The sequence below is a fragment of the Sciurus vulgaris genome (genome assembly GCF_902686455.1).
Source record: "Sciurus vulgaris genome assembly, chromosome: 8".
Lineage (NCBI taxonomy): Eukaryota > Metazoa > Chordata > Mammalia > Rodentia > Sciuridae > Sciurus > Sciurus vulgaris.
In genome coordinates, this window is record NC_136468.1 from 79,857,460 (window position 1) to 79,870,268 (window position 12,809).

At 32.6% G+C, this 12,809-nt stretch overlaps 1 protein-coding gene across 1 annotated transcript in view; it reads right to left on the minus strand.

Annotated features, from left to right (window-relative positions):
• Positions 1-12,809, minus strand: part of LOC306668686 (sorting nexin-13-like) — a 160,943-nt gene that overhangs the window by 74,509 nt on the left and 73,625 nt on the right.

Below are 12,809 nucleotides of genomic sequence, written 5' to 3' on the forward strand. Positions count from 1 at the left end.
CCAGACACAGAATACATAAGGGATTCAGAATATTCTTGTTTGCTTTTAAAAGAGTGTTAGAAACATTTCTTGGTTTCTTTTGAACCTATCTGAATTCTCCATATTCTTTCTTATAGTTATACAATCCAAACTCTTGAGCCAAAAGCTTTTAGTCTGAGCCTGACTTATTTCTATTTGCATAAACCAGCACTTAAAAACATAACCACTAGAAATAGCTGGTCACAGAAAAATGAGATACTTAAAAGAATGATGTATTACATAAAAGCCTTTAGGTTATTTATGAAATAGGTTATCACTCATTTTATGAAGTTATCTAGTACTCCATCTCAATAGCAATAGAACTCAAGAAACACTGCTAATTCAGCACACCAGTGAGAGATTTTCTTAAAAGATAACAATACAATTACATCTGTCTTTGGATAGAATATTTTAAAATAAGCATCTTTTTTAATGTTTTTTATTAAAATAGTAGTAAAATTACTTCACCATTTCAGTTAGATAAAATACAAGAGACATATTCATGGAGATATTGGGCAATGGATAAACCAGAAAAGTACACAATAATACATTATCACAATTACCAACACAAGTATAATTAAGTACTAATGAAGAAGTTAACTTGATTACTATCCCTGTTTGAGAGGAAGTTTTAAAGAGTGATAATAGCACTGAAGAAATAACAGAGGGTTATTTTCAATTAAAAACATTGTTATTAATATTCTTATACTTTTTCTAAGTCACAATTATGATTTACTGCTTACATGAAGAGAAAGAGTAAACTCTTAAGTACATGAACACCAAATTAATACTAAAAGCTATGCCTTTTAGTTTTACCTTTGAAGAAAGATTAACATTATTTGAAGAGTTCCCACATATAAGCATATAAATAACTTGTATATAATATCGGCCTCAAAATAAAATCTAAAAAATTTAAAACTATCAGTTCTTAGAGTCTTTCCCCCCTTGTTAAAAAAAGAAATCACAATCCGTGAGTACCTTTAAAAAAAATCTTTACATAAATATTTACCAGTCCTCAATACTTCAAAATTGTATAAAAATAGAATTTACTGAGCATAGACTAGGAGCTCATTTAAACTCATAAAAGGCTCATTCTAACAAAATTTAGAAGAAAATAATATATAATGTTCCAATGTATATCAGTTCCTACTTCATGGGCAATGTTATTTATTTAGTTTACTGAAATTTTTTCAAAATAAAATATAACCAATTTAGAAGATTCTAGGTAACCCATCTTTATTCATTACAGAGGAGTAATGACATTTAAAATGAGCAAAATCATCAAAAAATACAAGTTATAAAAACTATTTTAATTTTTATGTATTCATTTCTGTTTAATACAGAAATATTATGAGGGGTGGGAAAATGAAAAAAACAATATTCCCTATCTCTACTCAACATCATATATTTGTATTCCTTTGACTTTCTTCCTATGACTACATGAAAACTCAAAAGAACTTTTTTATATTAGTAAGAAACAATAGCATAGTTGTCCCATTCATAAAAAGAATATATGCTAACGGTTTCTGATAATGTGTCAAGATTAGAAAATACTTGATGACAGTGAAGTACTAAATTATGATGTACGATAAATATGCAAGAAATGTATGTGACTATGACTAAAGATCATTTAATTATGTAACAGCTACATTTCATTCTATTGCATTTTCTACATCACTTTCTATGAGTTTTAATAGCAATTATTCTTAAATTATGCCCATAAAGTTTTTTCCACTTTTAAAAAAATATTCCACCAAATGACACCTATTCTAGTAAAAACAATATGGGTTACTCACAATGAACCTTATTACTGATACTTTCCTTTTATTATTATTTATAAGCTGTCATTTCTTACACTTAAAAATAAGGATTTTATTTCTTATGTGATCAAAAAAATTAGAGATATAATTAACCTGCCCTAAAAGACATAAAATTTACAGTAAGACCCCAAAGTTTATATATCTTGCCAAATTACTGCAAGAATTAAAAAATGCTAACTGGAAATCAAACAAGCTGTGAAATTTTAACTGAAGAACAAAAGCAAAGCAAAACCAGAAACTATACTTTTCTCTGATCACAAATTTTGCACACTCCCATCTCTAACATCATCATCTTACTTCTTGCCACTATCCTACCTCTTGGTCTCCTAGATCCACTCATCTCCCTTCCATCCCATTTTCTACAGAGCAACCAAATTTGTATTGTAAAACTTTTCAATACATTCTCAGGGCTAAGCATCAATACATTCTCTCAGATCATGAATGCCTGCATCCTGGCTCATTTCCTCTTCATCATCTATTTCACCCACATCCTCTCTTTCCATCTACAGACCCAGCATGTTTTGTTTTTTTTGTTTTTCCCTTCCTTCCACTTCTCAAACTCAAATGCCCCCCTTCTTACCTAAGTGCCCTCTAGACAAATTATTCTCTCTGCCAAGGTTGCTCAACACCTTACCACTCTCCACATACTTTCTCATCTCCTCTGATCTCCCCTCACATTCACTTGAAAAATCCAACATACTTCAGAGATCATCTGAAATGTCACTTACATATGGCAGCCTTCACTGGACACCCATCCTCTCCACTATTACCTCAGAACAGTCCTGGTTCTTTGGTTATACATTCAAATAAACATCAAACTTTCCACTTTTTATAGCACTACATACCTGCAATTAAATACTTTCACTGTTAGAATGAAGAATATCAAAAAGAAGACCTTGCTTTCCTCAACTATGACCATTTTATTCACAGTTATATCCCCAAGTGCTAAGTAATTCCAACACTGGAGGCACTCAATTCATACTGATTTATTGATCGCCTTACAGGGCCAAAGCACTATTAACAGGAGCTTGGAGAGGACCGCATGAGGTATACAGAATAGTTGCATCCTTACTCCTTAAGTTCTAAATAGCACACGAGCTGAGAAGCTCTTTTTGCCCCAAAGTTACTTAATGTTCATGTATAAAAGGCAAGGAATGTCACAAATATGTGGGTTGAAATTGGTATTATATAAATTGTTTCACTTGTCCCAGCTATTCTAAGAAGTGTACAACTTCTCATTAGTAATATACCACCAAAATCAAATAAATATTTCCAGAAATTGCATTGCGCTACAACAGATGTCCTTCATTTGAGTAAAAGACCCACCAAGTCATTAGCTATGAAATTCTGCAAGACACATCACTTCTCAGGATTTTTTCTTCTAAGGACACTCAGACTTTCTATAATCATATTAAATAACACAATAAGCACACACACAAGCACACAGAGTGATAGAAAATAGGTAATTGGTTAGTAGGTGAATTTAAATATTTGATCAAAAGAGTCTTAAATACATTTCATTCTAACATATATAAATCTTTCAATGAGGACTAAGAACTTTCTTTGATTAAGGTTCTGTTAATCAGTGTTACACACCATGTCTTGAATAAACCACAAACTGCTTCCATGCTGCAAAAAGCTGGCATGACAACTATAGGCACTTATGAACAAATCTGAATGTGGGATCTTGTAAGATTTTCTCTCAAGGTTTCATAGTTGTCTTTCCCATACTTAATTCAACTATAATCTTCAACTAGCTTTGAGTAATTCCAAAGGAAAGTAATTTAGTTGAATAGGACACTACCCTGCAATATTCATCTTTTCTTCAAGCTAAGTGAGGAATGAAACTATAAGATTATTATAAAAAGCACAGGTGGGATGTACAAGTTTAGAAACAAATACAACTTTTAACATGCTTGACTATCTTTCTCCTCTACATCACCAATAAACATAATCATAACGCAGACTAATTGTACTATACTTTTCTGGAAGTAGGGCCCAGGCATGACACAAACCAGCTTTTTGATAACCTTAAAACACAAAAAGTGGGAACAGAAGTGGCTACAATAGTAAGAAGTCACTCTGCCTAGCCTTAACGATAGGGTTTCGGTCAGTATATAATACAAAGAGACTAGAGAATACTGAAATATCAGTTAATAGACCTTGCACTACAATAGTACAGAATTGTCCTATTTCAAAAAATTGCTTAACTTTGCTGAAGAGAACCACAAACAGAAATGAGTGGAGATTAAGTGATGTGTCTTAATTTAAGGATGCTTCATTAAAGAGGCTACATTAAATCTTGATGAATGAATAGCATTACATGGGAGAAGATACAGATACAGGAATGAGCAAAAGAAGGGAATGAGCATGGTATACATATGCAAGGTCATCTTGTAGACTGCCTGACCAGAGAAGAGGGTGACCGTTTGGCAGTAAACGCAATCTTCACATTCATGGCAGAATACTTTCCTGGAAAAGGTTGCCTTATGTCAAAATATAAAATCAAAGAGCTGGTTTTCCTCATAGAAACAATCCTCTAAGAAATGGCTACGTTCCTGAAGCCACATTACTTTGTCACAGGAAATGACTACTAAGGCCTTATTTAAAAATAGTAAGAATAGCAACTATACTGCATATTGGCATAATAAGTATACACACAGACACATTTGGAGAATCTTAGATTTGGAATTGAAAGGACATCAAGAAAGAAAAACAGATACACATACAGGGATGGGTCAAAGGGATATCACTCAATACATCAAATAACCAAATCACATAAAAATTAACAATATATTCATTCATCTTCTGTATAAGGTCTTTATATTCTACCACACATACAAAAAACAAAACAAAAACTTTAAATATTATATAATGCATTCCTAGTTATTATGGGGAGATTGTTAACAAGCATCTTCAGGGAGATTATAAAAAGGTATTATTCCTTTAGAGAACTTTTGAACAACTGACCCCACAGACAATTTTTGTTCAGAGAAACAAGTAAGTGGCCATCTGTGAAAGAAATAAATTCTTTCTTCTTCTTGAAGCCACTGAATTCTTGAGCCACTGAATCACTCTAACTCTCCTTCATAATTCCCTATTTGAAAAGAATACACACACTAAAATACATAAACACTTGTTCCCATCCTTCAAAAGTCCTTAAAAAAGACTACTTTATATAGTGTCAAGAGCTCAGTCTGAAACTGAATTTGGGCTAAAATATTTAATGGCATATAATTGTAAGCTTGATTCTAAATCTGCTAAATCAATTTTCCCTTTCTGCTTCAATTCATTCATAAACACATGCTACTACACATCTATCAAAAGCACATTTTCCCCCCTCTTATCATCTACTGTAAGGATTTCATTATCGGTACTGATTAAAATAATTTGATTTTTTTCACAAAATTTCCATGAACTTCTATTAAATTTACTTTTACTTCCTAATTTCTCTCCCAAGTAAAAATCACATTTTTTTCCCCTCAAAAATATATGAGGAATTCTTCTCTAATATAAAGAGCTATATTAGCAATCACATAAGGAGACAAATCTCATGACTTCCTGGCTAGAAAAATGTCTACACCCCTTCACATGGCTGTACTACTCCCAGTGCTAAAGTGGAAGAATTAATAGAGCAACTCTTCCTTTTTCATTTCCAGAAAATTCATACTAATGATTAAAATCAATAAGAGAGTTTAAGATAGTAGACTTAATAGTAGCACAGATTTATTGTATTTTCACTATTCTATTAAAAATAACAGAGGTTTGGTTAATAATTTTTTTTAAGTTTAAATGATAGAAGACTTTAAATCATCAAGAAAAGATCAGTCTAGAAAATGTCTTTTATATTTGAAGTCAGGCATTCTTCTGACCAATACAAATATAGGAAAAGGTTTAAATAAACTTTATTATCCTACGCCAAGGCTACTTGTTATGGTTTGGATAAGATATGGCCACAGAAAGCTTACATGTGAGACAATGAAGGAATGTTCATTAAGGTGAAGTGATTAGATTATAAGAGCTATAATCTAACCAGTAGATTAATTCATGTGATAGATTAACACCTGAAAGGACTACTGTATTAGGTGGTAACTATAAGCAGGAAGGGTGTGAATGGAGAAGTAGGTCACTAGGGGCAATGCTTTTGGGATTTATATTTTGTCACTGCACCTCACTCACTTTCTGCTTCCTGGCTGCGATGAATTGAGCAGCTTCCTCTGCCATGCCCTTCCACCTGGACCTAGAACAATGGAGTTGGATGACCATTGACTGAACCTCTGAAACCATGAATACAAATAAACTTTTCTTCATAAGTTTTTCTTGTCCAGTATTTTGGTCACAGTGACAAAAGCTAACATACCCCTACTAGTAAAACAATTGATCAAGGAGTACTCTAATCAGCTACCCCCAAAATTTAACTCGAATTAACTATCCACACAAGTTTAGAAAAAAACACACTAAATGATATTCAAAACATGGACTGAAGCGAAATATGTTAGAGAGTGTTTCAGGAGATATGACTGAAAACAAACAAATCAACATTAAGACAAACCTGAGCAGAGAATCTTAGTATTTAAAATGGAAAGGAATTTCAATCAAATAATTACCACAAGTTCCTATAATTACAGAGCCATAAGAAAAACTACATATTCCAGGTTACATAGTGACACGAAGGTTTTGTTAAATCAGGGTCTCCACCTTTCAAATTAGTGTTCTATCTACTGTATTCAACAAAGAACAAAACCTCCTATTCATAAAAGTCATAAATAAATGGATGGAAACAGAAAAAGACTTAGGCATGTAGATGTAAGCAACCATATTAAAGGAAATGATATTTGTGAACTATCGCACTGCTTAAGTCCAGTTCTATATCCTGTGTTCAACACTTTGAGGAAGTCAAAGATTCAGGTGTTCTGGTGACGTGGATGTCAGAACATCAAGAACAAATTATAGGGGCACGCGCATGATGCACAGTCAGTATTTTGAGGATTGAGTATAAAGAACAAGAGCTGTAAGTCTTAACCAAGCTACTGGATCAGAGAATAAAGTAATCTTGGGCTAAGGATGCATTCCTCTATGGTATAATGTTTAAGTACTAAAAAGTTAAACTCATGATGTTAATCATTTTAATAAACAAGAATTTTAGTAAAGTTTGCCTAACAAATGAAACATTCAGATCTAACCAGATGTATATAAATTCTGCCAAAAAATTAATATGGAAATCACAAATGGGAATTCCATAAAGATTTTTGATATTCACTATGCTATCATACACAAACCAAGATATTAAGCATTAGTTTCAAGATCACTTCCCCCAAAACGGAGAGTAGCTGCCTACACAAAACATCTTAAGAATAATTGAAAAAAAAAATTATGTTCACAAGAACACAAAGAAAAGGGAAAGAGGCAATGAATTCGTTAAAGTCATCTTAAACTATCTGTACTGCCGATGTTTTTATCTATCTCTGGCTAAAAAGTAATAAATGTTATAAAATGTAATTTCCTTCTTTAGTATTCCTTAGTAGTACTCAACCATAAACTCACAATTCAAACAGCACTGTTAATATGTTAGTACAGTTCTTCTTAATTTCTTTTATATACAACATTTACAAATTTTATATGACTGTATAGAGCATATACTACTTTCTATGATTTTCAATCCAATATATTTCCTATAAATTTAATGGTAGTTCTTAAGTGTTTTTATGTATTCATTTATTTTTGTGGTGCTAGGAATCAAACACTGGGTTTTGTTCACGCTAAGCAAGCATTGTACCACAAAGAAACATTCCCAACTCTTCTTAAAAGGTTTTAATGGCCCAAAACTGTCTAGTTCTGGGATTGGTTAATTTTTTCCTAACAGGCCAAATCATGTTTTTTTTTTTTTTTTTTCTTTCAATTTTTTTCATACATATATATAGGGTAATAATGCCTGTCTCATTCTACAGTCCTTCCCATCTCCACCCGCCCCAACCCTCCCCTCACTACCCTCTGCATAAACCAAAGTGCCTTCATTCTTCCCTACCCACCCCCACTATGGATCATCATCCACTTATCAAGAAAACATTTGACCTTAAGTTTTTTGGGACTGGCTTATTTCACTCAGCATGATATTCTCTAGTTCCATTTACAGCACAAAAGCAGCTATGGAAATAATGCAAATGACTCTCCAATAAAGCTGTAATTACAAAAACAATAGGCAGTAATACACTCAATAATAAAATGACAAGTAATCTAAGTTAAAAATAGAGAAAGGAGTCAGGTGTGGTATTGCACACCTATAATCACAGAAGCTAGGGAGGCTAAGGCAGGAGGATCTTGAGTTCAGAAACCCTGCCTCTAAGTAGGATCTTGAGTTCAGAAACCCTGCCTCTAAGTAAAATACAAAAAAGGACTGGGGATGTGGCTTAGAGCTTGAGTATCCCTGAGTTCAATCCTCGGTATCCAAAAAAAAAAAAAAAAGAAAGGAGTTGAACAGAAATTTCTCTAAAGAAGATACACAAATGGCCAATAAGTATATAAAAAGATGTTCAATATCGCTAGCTATCAGAGAAATGCAAATCAAAACCATAATAAGATACTACTTCACCCCACAAGGGGCTATACTAATAAAAATTTTTAAAAACAATGCCAAGTATTGACAAGGATATGGAGAAACTGGAGACCTCATACACTGGTAAGTGAAAATGTTAACAACATGCAGCCACTCTGAAACAGCTTGTATTCCTTCAAAAAATTAAACACTATCTGACACAAAAGTTACATTTCTAGATATACACCTAAGAGAAATAAAAACATATATCCACACAAAAACTTGTACACCAGTGCTCACAGCATTAATCATAATATTCCAAAAACGTAGAAAGAATCCATTTATCTATCAACTAATAAACAAATGAACAAAGTATGGTCTACCTGTACAATGGGACACTACTGAAGGATAAAGAAGTAAGTAATAATGTTATAACATGGATGAACCTCAAAAACATGCTAAAATGCTGAAATGAACCAGTTACAAAAGACCACATAAACTTATTTTATTCATATAAATGCCCAGAATAGACAAATTCAGAGAAGAAAATCAAAGTAGTTGCCAGAGCCAGAACCTGGGGAAGGATACAGAAGTGAATGATATTGGGTATATAAGGTTTCTTTGTGAGGTCATTAAAATATTCTTCAATTGATTTGTGAGGTACAAATCACATATATCGCACAACTCTGTTAACATACGAAAAGCATATGGTTTGTGAACTGTATGAATACATAATTATCATCCCCTCATCTATTCTAAAAATGTGAAAATCAACTTATTTTCCCTTCTTCTAAATAGATGGTTTTTAATTGTTTATGCTCTACTGTAACAAATATGACAATTATATTTTGGAGTAATGTCCATTTTAAGATAAGTTTTCAAATGACAGAGAACATGAAATGACAAAAGAAATATAAAAATTGTAAAGATTCACTATTTAAGTTGTTTGCCTTTTAGACAATTCTAGGAATATATCACTTTTTAAAAAATTATTTCTATAGCAATAGGTAGTAAGAAAAAGAATAATCTTTAATAACACAGTCCCTGTCATTCCAGAAACAGTTATATCATTAGTAATACCAGTGAATTCTGGAATCTACATATGTGTCCTCTTACACCCATGGGAAAACCATTCAGGAAGAAAACAGTAGAATCAGAATCTATCTTCTTTCTGCTAAACTTGAGGTTAAAGGGAGCAGCAATGGAGAGATTTTTGTAATCATATTTTACTTTGAAGAGTAAAAACAAGGTTCCTTATTCACTTGAATCTCCTTATGCTTTCTACCACATTATCTTTTTAAAATTCCTCTTAGAATTGTGCTTGTAGTACTCCTCTTTCATAACATGCCCTTCATTTCTATCTTATATACCTATGCTTGCAGGCTATAATCAGCCTCAACCCAAATGACGTCTTTGTTTCTCTAGTTCACTCTATCTCTATATAACAAACAGTTTTCAGTACAACATAAATAAGTATTTTATTTCCTCTCCATTTCATATGCTTTAATTTTGTCTTTCCTGCCAGACCCTTTCCCCAATAAAAAGCTAAGACAAGGTCATACAATGTTATATAACCTAGGTATTAGTAAATAACAACAATAATAGCAAAGTTAATCACTGAGTGGTTATTATGTATCAATTAACTAAGGCATAAATTGTTCAAAATGTCATTTACTAGTTGTTGATGTGGTCCCACATCACCTCATTTGTCCCTTAACAACTCTGAATTTGCTAGAAGTATTAATGTTACAGTCTTACAGTGATATTGAGAAATTTTCATCTAGGTACCCTAAGTTAATGGTAGAGATAGATTTTTAATACAAATATTCTAATACCTAGACTGGTATTCCCTGTCCTATGTCATCATATCTCATCTGAAGGGGAAATAAAAATACATACCTTATTAAGGATTCACCCAAACCAAAGTTTCATTCTGTGACTTCACATGCCAGATTTACAGAAAGGGGGGGATCCAAAGATACTCAAGGAAAGTTTCCTTCCTGAAACTGTTACTGAAATAACAGGTACTAATGCTGACATAAGGTGTTACCACTACAAAGTACTCTTTCACCAGTGATGTCATTTAATCCTAACAACAATCTAGAAGGAGATATGGGTTATTATTCCCAGAGTTAAAGAATGTATGTGTTTCTCCCACTCTAGGTCACAGAGCTTAATAAATAACAGAGTTAAAGTTCAAATCCAAGACTTCAGACTCACATTTATTCTCCATTTCTCCTTAAAATTTAGTACTTAGTTTTATGATGACATTTTAAATTTCTCAATTTTGAAAAATAAATATGAACATAAATTTGGTGATTCTAAATCTTTCTGGGTTCATGGATCATTTAAAAAATCAAACCTAGCTGGGTTTGGTGGCATATACCTGTAATTCCAGTGACTTATGAGACTGGAGATAGAATTGTAAGTTTGAGGCAGCCTCAGCAACTTAGTGAGATCCCATCTCAAAAAGCAGAAAGGGCTGGGATATAGTTCATTGATAGTGCACTAGTTCAATCCCCAGCATCATAAATAAATAAATAAAAATTTAAAAAAATTCAATCTATGCAAGTGCTTTTTGGGGAAAGAAAAACATTAGTTTTGTGCACATTTTCAGGTTTGTAGACCCCTATTTAAAGCCCTATACAACACTGTAAGCTGATACAAGGGTGATGACATGCTCCTGTCATGCTACACAATGCATACAGTATACAAGCACAGAACAAAAATTAGAGAAGGACTAAGTGATTTGTAAACAGACCTAATTTTTTTGATATTGCCATTGGAAACAGTCATGGAGCCTCTGGTATTTTTGCAGTATAGAAAAAGCCAACATAAGAAAGTCATTGACAGAAAAAAAAAAAAAACAAAACAGCAATACTTATTAAGCCTTATATGCTAAGGGCTTTACAGGAAATCGATTTTTAGACTCAATAAAGTGTCTGAAGTAAGTTATTATCAGCCTTCATAGTTTGCCAAAACTTTAAGGCCAATGGCCTTAAATTCAGATAAATCCAAAATGGTAATAACATGGCTTTACTGGTAATCATCCAAATATCACACTTGATAGTACAGAAATGTTAGAAAGTTATAGAAAAGAAGGGACAATTTTTTTTTAAAAATTAAGATATGAAGTGAGAAGAAAAAGTGACTATAGGATCAAAAACAGGGAAATTGTTGAGCTGATAGGGAAAAAAAGGCTGGAAATAAAATGAACAACTTGGATCCTACTATAGATGACAGAAAATGAGAGAAGGAACACCAGCTGTAAAGATCAATCTCATTTCAATTCCAACTCTACTACACTATGTAACATTAGACCTAACTTTTCTGTACCTCAGAAATTTTGGATATTAGATGGCAAAATACATTTCTAAATTCCTTCACAATTTTCATAACACTGTCACATGTTATATTCATTTCACTCCACTGAGCAGTAACTTTATTTACCACTGTGTCCTTAGCACCTGGCTGGTACAAAGTACCCAAAATATTAGTTGAAAGGATAAATTGGATTCTGACAATAATCCAGTGAGGAACACAGAACACAGCAAGAACTATTATACTTATTTTATATGAGAAAAACTAAAATTTGAAGAGTTTAAAATACTTGCTCATGTTCCTATAGTTTAGTGGTAAAGTCAGAATAAAGCCCAAGTCTTTAAATTACTAGTTCAAATCTCTTTCCAGGTCTAAAATTTTTTACATTTTAAAGTACTCTTAAGGAATTCAAATTAAGAATAAGGAACTCTTATTATTCCTACTGTTTTGAAAAAAAAATAAAAGATCAGGACAGTGTTACTAAAGAAAGCAATTAATATAGAAGAGTTCTCTGAAGAAATCTAACGTTAATATGCAAATGAAATGAGAAACTCTAATTTCTGGTCTTCTTTGATTAAACCAATTATATTTTCTGTGTTCCACAGTGAGTATGCATCTATAATTCTGGTTGTCTACAAATGTTTGCTGCTAATCAATGAGGGAGAAGTACAAATCTCTCTCATGATTAAGATGACTATCAAACCAAAGTCTTATGCAGGGCTCCCAATAACCTCAGACTGAGAAACATATTCTATTCCATCTCTCTACCTGCCCATCCTAATCTAAAGCTTTAGGGTCAACAGAGTTATAGAGGAAAGGTCCTGACTGGGCAGCATGAGCTGAAAATATCTTTGCACACAGATCAGAAAATACACTAAGAGCTGTAAGACAAAGTTCTATTCTTAAGCATTCAGGAAATCACAAGGTTGTATTATAAAAACCTAAGAAGAAAGGAAAAGGAGAACACCATTTTCACATTTTAAAGAATACACCCTGAACATGACCTGTGGAACTCTATGTCATATACAATCAGGTGAATGAGAAGTTATACTCCATTTATGTATGATGTATCAAAATGCATTCTACTCTCTGTATAACTACTTAGAACAAATAAAAAT